The sequence below is a fragment of the Miscanthus floridulus genome, chromosome 14, assembly GCF_019320115.1.
Source record: "Miscanthus floridulus cultivar M001 chromosome 14, ASM1932011v1, whole genome shotgun sequence".
NCBI classification, from domain to species: Eukaryota; Viridiplantae; Streptophyta; class Magnoliopsida; order Poales; family Poaceae; genus Miscanthus; species Miscanthus floridulus.
Window position 1 is genome coordinate 14,530,558 of NC_089593.1, and position 7,702 is coordinate 14,538,259.

The window sequence follows — 7,702 nt, forward strand, 5'->3', positions numbered from 1 at the left end:
ACCATCCGGGCGAGGACAGGGCAGCAGCGGACTCTGGTGTGGCGGTGGTGTCCGACGCAGACACGAACTAGAGGTGGAAGATGACTTTTGCTGACGCGTGGGCCCAATTTGTCCACGACTGTGCGGGAGAGGAGGCGGGGACACGGCCTACACTGCTTGCTGGGCCACCTGCTAGGCCTATAGAAGCGGAGGTGGCGAATTGCGGGGAAAAGTGAAGCTGGGCTGGTGCACACACTGGGCCGAAGGAGGGAGGGGGAAGCGACAGGGAGGAGTAGGCCGAGTGGGCCAGAAATGAGAGAGGGAGAGTTTTTTTATTTCAAAGCACTTTTCAAAAGCATTTGAATTCATTTTGAATTTTAGAACAAAACCACTAATCGCAATAAATCAAATACACCAGCATGTATGCACAACCATGATGTTACATCCTATGATAAATTTTAATTTCATGAAAAATTATTATTTCCTATATTTTATGAGCACAAAAATATATAATTAAATCATTTTAACTTTATTTCAGAAAGAGCAAATTTTTGGGTGTTACATGTCGTTGATGATGTGACGAATCTGCTGGCGGCTGAGACAATGTCCTGACGCGTAGGATTGCAAGGATGAGGGTTCTGGACACATGCTCTTCTTAGCACTAGCACACGTAGACGCTCAAGGTTGAGTAGCTATGATGGTAGCATAGCAACATGAAAGAGAAAAAAACTAATTAACTATGTTAGTATTTTTCAATAGGAACTCAATAGTAGTGTTTTTGTGCATCTTCTCGAAGGATTTGTGTATGTATAAAGGGAGGAAAACTCCCTATCTCCATATCATCTATCAATATAGTTGTCGATGCAGAAAGTGACCAACACATAAATATTTATAGTTTTGCCGTACGTTGTGATCGGATGTGGCCTAACACTCAATGACATAGGGTTTATACTGGTTTAGGCAACGTGCCCTACGTCTAGTTTGAGTCAGTTGGTGACTTTATTTCTGAGCCCAGGTGCTGAAAGTTTGCTGTGGGGTTACAAACGGAAGGGAGAAAGATGGGGGGTACAAGAGGTCCGGTCGGACTCTGGTCTGAAGGGCCGAAAGTGATAGGAGCTCTGCTATGAGCTAAGTGTTCGAGCGTATGCTCGAGGTTTGAACCTAGTGGTTCTTGTTGTGGTGTGTGAGTGAACTTGGGATGTTGTGGACCGATTCTCCCTCTTTGGGAGAGAGCGCATCTCCTTTTATAGATGAAAAGGATGGCCGTACAAGTGAGAGAGAGAGAGAGAGTGTGTACATATGCTAAGTCTTGTTGCCTACGCCGTCGGGTACAAGATGATTGTAGGCACCCATAACACTGTAAAAGTCAGATGCATGTGGGAGGTTGCATCGTCTTCTTCTGGTATGGCCCTTCATACTGTTGATGCCCAGAGGTATGCAAGGGGTTTTACCATGCTCGTCTGGTATGGGAGTTGCGGGCGCCCACAATACAATAGGGTAAATGTCGGTGCCCACAACGCTACTTGGGTTCTAACAAGCCTAGAAGGTTGTAGGGCACTCTTCTGACATGTCCTATCGATACTATCCTGTAGGAGTACAAGGTATGGTCCTCGGTATTGTGGTTGACTTGAGTGCCCTGCCTTACTTGCTCTGTTTGTTTCCTGGTCCTCACCAAGCGGGCATCCCTGATCGGTTGGTCCCAATTGGCTCTGACTATGCCAGTTGGAGAAGAGCTGTAAGCAGGGGTTCGGTGCATCCCCGGTCGGAGACGGGGGTCAAAGTCGGAAGTGGTGTTTGGCCAGGCCTTCCGATCGGAGAGGCCGTCCGGTGGTGGGTCAGAGTCAGAAGCGAGTGTTGTTCCTCCGTAGTGAGGCCTTTCGGATAGAGAGGTGGGCCGAAGTCAGAAGTAGGCGTCATTCCTCCTTGGCCAGGCCTTCCGGTCAGAGATTGGATTGCCATTCTAGCCTGTCGTTTAGGCATTCGGGCTGGCCCAAGAGTTGCGCGTCATTTGCAACGTTTGTCTGCTGGGCCGAGCCTTTGTTGGGAAGCCCGCCGTGAGTCCCAAGACCGAGCGACAGAGGTGACTGAGGCACGGGCGGCGGAGCAGCTCGCGGTGGAGCCGGCGACCACCGCCGAGTAGGGGCTTGAGGTGGTAAAGATCCGCCAGGTGGAGACTAAGGTGGTGCTGTAGAAGTCCCTAGTGGCGCTCCAAAGTTCCCTAGAGACCCTAGAGATGGAGCGAAAGGCCCTAGAGTCAGAGCGAAAGGCCCGGTCAGAGGCTGACCAGGAAGTGCTCGCACTTTAGGGCTGGGTGATGGGAACAGAGGAGGTGAACACCTGGTTGTGCGAGTAGGTGACTCGGCAGGAGGAGGGACTCTCCATCCTCAAGAACACCCTCCTCGGTACGTACCTTTTCTACTTTTTGACATGTTGGTTTCTTCCTTTAGCTTGCTTCTGAGCTTGCCGCCCTTCTTCCAGAGCTAGGTGGAAAGGTGGAGTCATTCGAGTGGGACCTGGAGAAGGCCAAGACAACGATTGGCCAGAATGCGAAGGCGCTGGCCAAGTCCCTTGAAGAGCGACATGCTCTTGAGGGGGAACTTGACTAGATACGCAATGTTGCCCAGCTCATCGTCTCAGAGGTCTTTGGGTCAGCGCCAAGTACCAGCGTACCGGCCATCCGGCTGGTGGAGGTTCTGGATGAGGTTCGGGCCCTCATCACCGATGGTTTGTTCTATGGGACGTCGGGGGTGTTGACTTCGGTGGCGACATACCACCCAAACCTAGACTTCACCGCCATCTACAGTAGGTATGTTGATGGCTAGAGCACGGAGGACATCCACTCACTCAGGGAGAGCCTGCTGCCACATGTAAAGCTGGTGGCGGAGCAGGTCTCCACGCAGTGGGTGATGGATGCTCGTTGTGCGGACATGGCCGAAGGCGCGCGTCAGGAGGACATCGCCCAGCCTATGGATGGCGTGGAGCCTGGGTTAGAAGCGGATGTTGCCTTGCCTCCGACTGAGCCAAATGTTGCCCAGTCGGAGGATGAGTAGCCCCTACCCTCGCCAGTCGAGCCGGTAGTCGATGCCGCTGAGGAGCCGTAGTAGAAGTTTTTAGAGTAGAAATACTTTAGCAGATGTAATAGATAATGTCATGGGGGAGCCCCCTGTGTAAAGTGTTTTTGTGCATTCATGAATACAGTAACTTTATGATGGAACTACTTCATTCGGGGAAGCTTGTCCTGTCCGTTCCTTATTTTTATCTTAGCATAACTTTATTTTTTATTATTTCCTTTTTTGCACCTGCCCATTTGTACCATAGGTTGCAACCTTAAGAGCCCGGGCGTGGCTCGCGAGGCTCAGCTGCTCGTAACCATAGGTAGAGGCAGGGTACGGTCGGTCGGAATATTTAAAGTAAAGTTACTTAAGGTAATTAAAGGAACAGACTACCCTTTCGTTCGGAAAAAAAATGTATTTATCATATGATAGTAAAAAGAGAGGTGGCATCACACCCCCGTGGAGCCCCTAAGCGACCCGGGCCAAAAGTGTTTAGGTCGGGGTGCTTTATAGGAGCAAACGTTAAGTAAAATATGGTAAGACCGAATTTTAGGGGAAGAAATGATGTAGATGTTCGCTGTTCCAAGTGTTGGTGAGAACATTGCCTTTATCGTCCTTCAGTTGGTAGGCGCCCGGTTAGATCACCTCGGGCGCAGTATAGGGACCTTCAGTCGTCCGGATCCTTGCCTGCCACACCCCCTTTCTTGGCTGCTGCCTCCTTGCCTTTTTCTTCCTTTGGCCCGTCGGCCCATCGCAGAAAGCGCTTGAGGAGCTCACAGTCCTTGTAGAGGTGCTTGATGGGGTAGGCGTGGTTGGTGCACGGGCTCTCCATGAGCTCGTTGAAGTGGTCCTAGAGGTCATGCTGGGGCTGCTTGCCCGTGTGATTAGCCACGGCAACCAACATGGAGTTGGCCGATCGGTGACGATCTTTCTTGTTCTTTTTGCCCCTCTACGTGGAGGGGCCCTCATTCAGATCCTCGCGCTTGGCCTTGCCTTTGTCCCAGCCTCTATAGAAGACTGCTCCGACCACCTCCTCACTGGAGGCGTGGTTCGTGGCGATGTCGAGCAGGTCACGGGTGGTACGGGGCTTCAGGCAGCCAAGCTTGTGGACCAGGGACTCGCAGGATGTCCCGGATAGGAATGCACTGATGATGTCTATGTCGACGACATCAGGGATGTAGTTGCATCTTTTGGAGAACTTGCGGATGTAATCCTACAGGGGCTCGCTGGGCTCTTGCTGGCAGCTCTTGAGGTCCCAGGAGTTCCTAGAGCGGACATACGTCCCATGGAAGTTCCCAACGAAGACCCTCTTGAGGTCCGTCCAGTCATGGATGCTGTCGTGTGAGAGGAATTCAAGCCATGCTCGAACATGTCCCCCCACACAGATAGAGAGGTACTGAATGATGAAGTGGTCATCATCCACTCCACCGGCTCGGCAGGTGAGCAAGAAATCTTCAAGCCATATACCAGGGTTCGTCTCCCTGGTATACTTGGCGATATGGTAGGGGGTTAGAAGCGCTATGGGAATGGTGCTCTCTGGATGCGTTGGCCAAAGGCCCATGGTCCTAGGCCATCTGGGCTAGGACTCCGGTCATTCGGCCAGCGACCACGCCTAGGGTGCGTTTCACCACTCCACATGATGGACCGGTCGAGGTCAGTGTCACCTGCCCTCATGGCCGCCCAATGGACATCATCATCATGTCGGGCCCAATGTCGGTTGCTGATGACGCTGTGAGTGTCTTGGTTTGGCCCGAGCCACTCGCGCACAGGCGGCTGATGCGGAGCGGGCGCCAGGTCAGGTCGAGGCACAGCTACGGCCTCCTATGCCACGCTTGGCGGCTTTAGAGTTGAGTGGATGGAGCGATTCATCTGGTGCGTCCCCACTCCCCTAGTGGGGAGAGAGGCCATGAGTCCATGTCACGATGCAGAGCTCTCCACCTATCGAACGGCGGTGGTTTCCACCAATGCCTGGAGGTTCCGGTGGATCGCCTGTTCCTGGGGGTCGTTTAGCTTGGGAAGGCCACACAGAAGCATTACCGCGGCGGCAATGTTATGGCCAGCCTAGGCGAACTATGGGGGATCATCCCCCCCGTCCATGATGTTGTGCTAGACTTGGCGGGTGCGACCCTAGGTGCTGCTCGCCGGGTTACGCGCATGGGGCGCAACATGGTGCGCCGAGCACGCCGGCACAGGTGGCGGCTGGTTCTGCCACCGTTGTCGTAGCTCCTCACCGTGTTTTTGTGCGAGCGCGAGGGCCCCCACACAAGGGTCCAGAGGGGTGTGAGTCTGCAAGGACTCTGTTACCACCGGCGGCTGTCCCGGATCGTCCGACATAGCGCACTCCCGAGACGGACGGTGGCTAGGTGCCATGTCGCCGATGCTAGAGCTGTCACTCTCAACCTCATCATCTATGAGTTCGTAGAAACAGGTGGGAGCATAGCTCGCCATCCCCATGAATTTGGATGTGAGAGGAGGTGGCGTCAGCAATTTTTGGAAACCCCCGGGCATACACGCCCGTTGGGGATGCGAGGCCGTAGGCGAACCAGTCGTACGGTGGCTGCGGTGCGGACAACACGGTCCCTCCGGATAATCGGCGAAAGATAGTAAATAGCGAGTAAATAACAATATGTACATTACTTATAGCGGGGTTTCAGCAGAGCATTTGCTCGGAATGAAGCGCAGGCACCTCGTCGTTGAAGTCATCGTGTATCCTGGAGCCGATGGAGGGCACCAGAACGAGTGCCTCCTCGTGGAGGTGCAGCACGCTTAGCTGGTCAGCGATGAAGTCTAGGCTTCCGAAGAGGAAGGCCTAGGACGGCTCGAAGACGGGTGGAACCCACATCCCAACAGGCGGGAGTGCGGGAAAACTCTAGCGAGCCGAAGCAAGTCATATCGCTTGAGCCCGCCATGGCGAAGGTGCAAAAAAGTGGGCCATCCGATGACCAAAAGTGTGAACGTACAATGTCTTCCCCACGGACGGCGTCAACTATCGGTTCAGAAAGTGACCAACACGTAAATATTTATAGTTTTGCCGTATGTTGTGATCGGATGTGGCCTAGCACTCAATGACACAGGGTTTATACTGGTTCAGATAACGTGCCCTACGTCCAGTTTGAGTCGGTCGGTGACTTTATTCCTGAACCTAGGTGCTCAAAGTTTATTGTGGGGTTACAAACAGAAGGAAGAAAGATGGGGGTACAAGAGGTCCGGTCGGACTCTGGTCTGAAGGGCCGAGAGTGATGGGAGCTCCGCTATGAGCTAAGTGTTCAAGCGTGTGCTCGAGGTTTTAACCTAGTGGTTCTTGTTGTGGTGTGTGAGTGAACTTGGGATGTTGTGGACCGATTCTCTCTTTGGGAGAGAGGGCATCCCCTTTTATAGATGAAAGGGGTGGCCTTACAAGTGTGTGTGAGAGAGAGTGTACGTATGCTAAGTCTTGTTGCCTATGTCGTCATGTACAAGGTGATTGTAGGCGTCCATAACACTGTTAATGTCAGATGCACGTGGTAGGTTGCGTCGTCTTCTTCTGGTATGGCAGGCGTCGGTGCCTGCCATACTGTTGATGTCCCAGAGATATGCAAGGGGTTTTACCATGCTCGTCTGGTATGGGAGTTGCGGGCGCCCACAATACTGTAGGGCAAATGTCAGTGCCCACAACACTGCTTAGGTTCTAACATGCCTGAAAGGTTGCAGGGCACTCTTCTGACATGTCCTGTCGGTACTGTCCTGTAGGTGTACAGGGTACGGTCCTCGGTATTACGGTTGACTTGAGTGTCCTACCTTACTTGCTTCGTTTGTTTCCTGGTCCTCACGAGCGGGCGTCCCCGGTCGATTGGTCCCAGTTGGCTCCGATTGCGCCAGTCGGAGAAGAGTTGTAAGCAGGGGTTCGGTGTGTCCCTGGTCGGAGACGGGGTTGAAGTCGGAAGTGGTGTTTGGCCAAGCCTTCCGGTTGGAGAGGCCGTCCGGTGGTGGGCCAGAGTCGGAAGCGAGCGCTGTTCCTCCTTAGTGAGGCCTTCCGGTCGGAGAGGTGGGCCGGAGTTGGAAATCGGCGTCGTTCCTGCTCGGCCAGGCCTTCTGGTCGGAGATTGGATCGTCTTTTTAGCCTGTCGTTTAGACATTCGGGTCGGCCCAGGAGTTGCGCGTCATTCGCAACGTTTGTCTGCTGGGTCGAGCCTTTGTTGGGAAGCCAGTTCATGAGGGACCCCGGGTTTATGAACCCAACAACAGTATTAATTGATGTTACATATTTCACCTTTACCGCTTCACTCATGGGCTTATATAAATATTAAAGTGCGTTAAGAAAAATATGTATTGGGCTTATGAAATTTGTTAGAATTTGTGTACATGAGCTTAGCAACGAGACCATATAAATTAGGGAACACAGACCGCCTACCGCAGTTTGATTTGGCCGTGTACTTAAGGGGGGTGTTTGGTTAGTCCCTGTCCCATCGAATGTTTGGACACATGCATGAAGTATTAAATATAGACAAAAAAATAACTAATTGTACAGATTGTGGCTAATTTGCGAGACGAATTTTTAAGTCTAATTAGTCCATGATTTGACAATGTGGTGCTACAGTAAATATATGCTAATGGCGGATTAATTAGGCTTAATAAATTCGTCTCGTAAATTAGTCTCCATCTATGTAATTAGTTTCATAATTAACTCATAT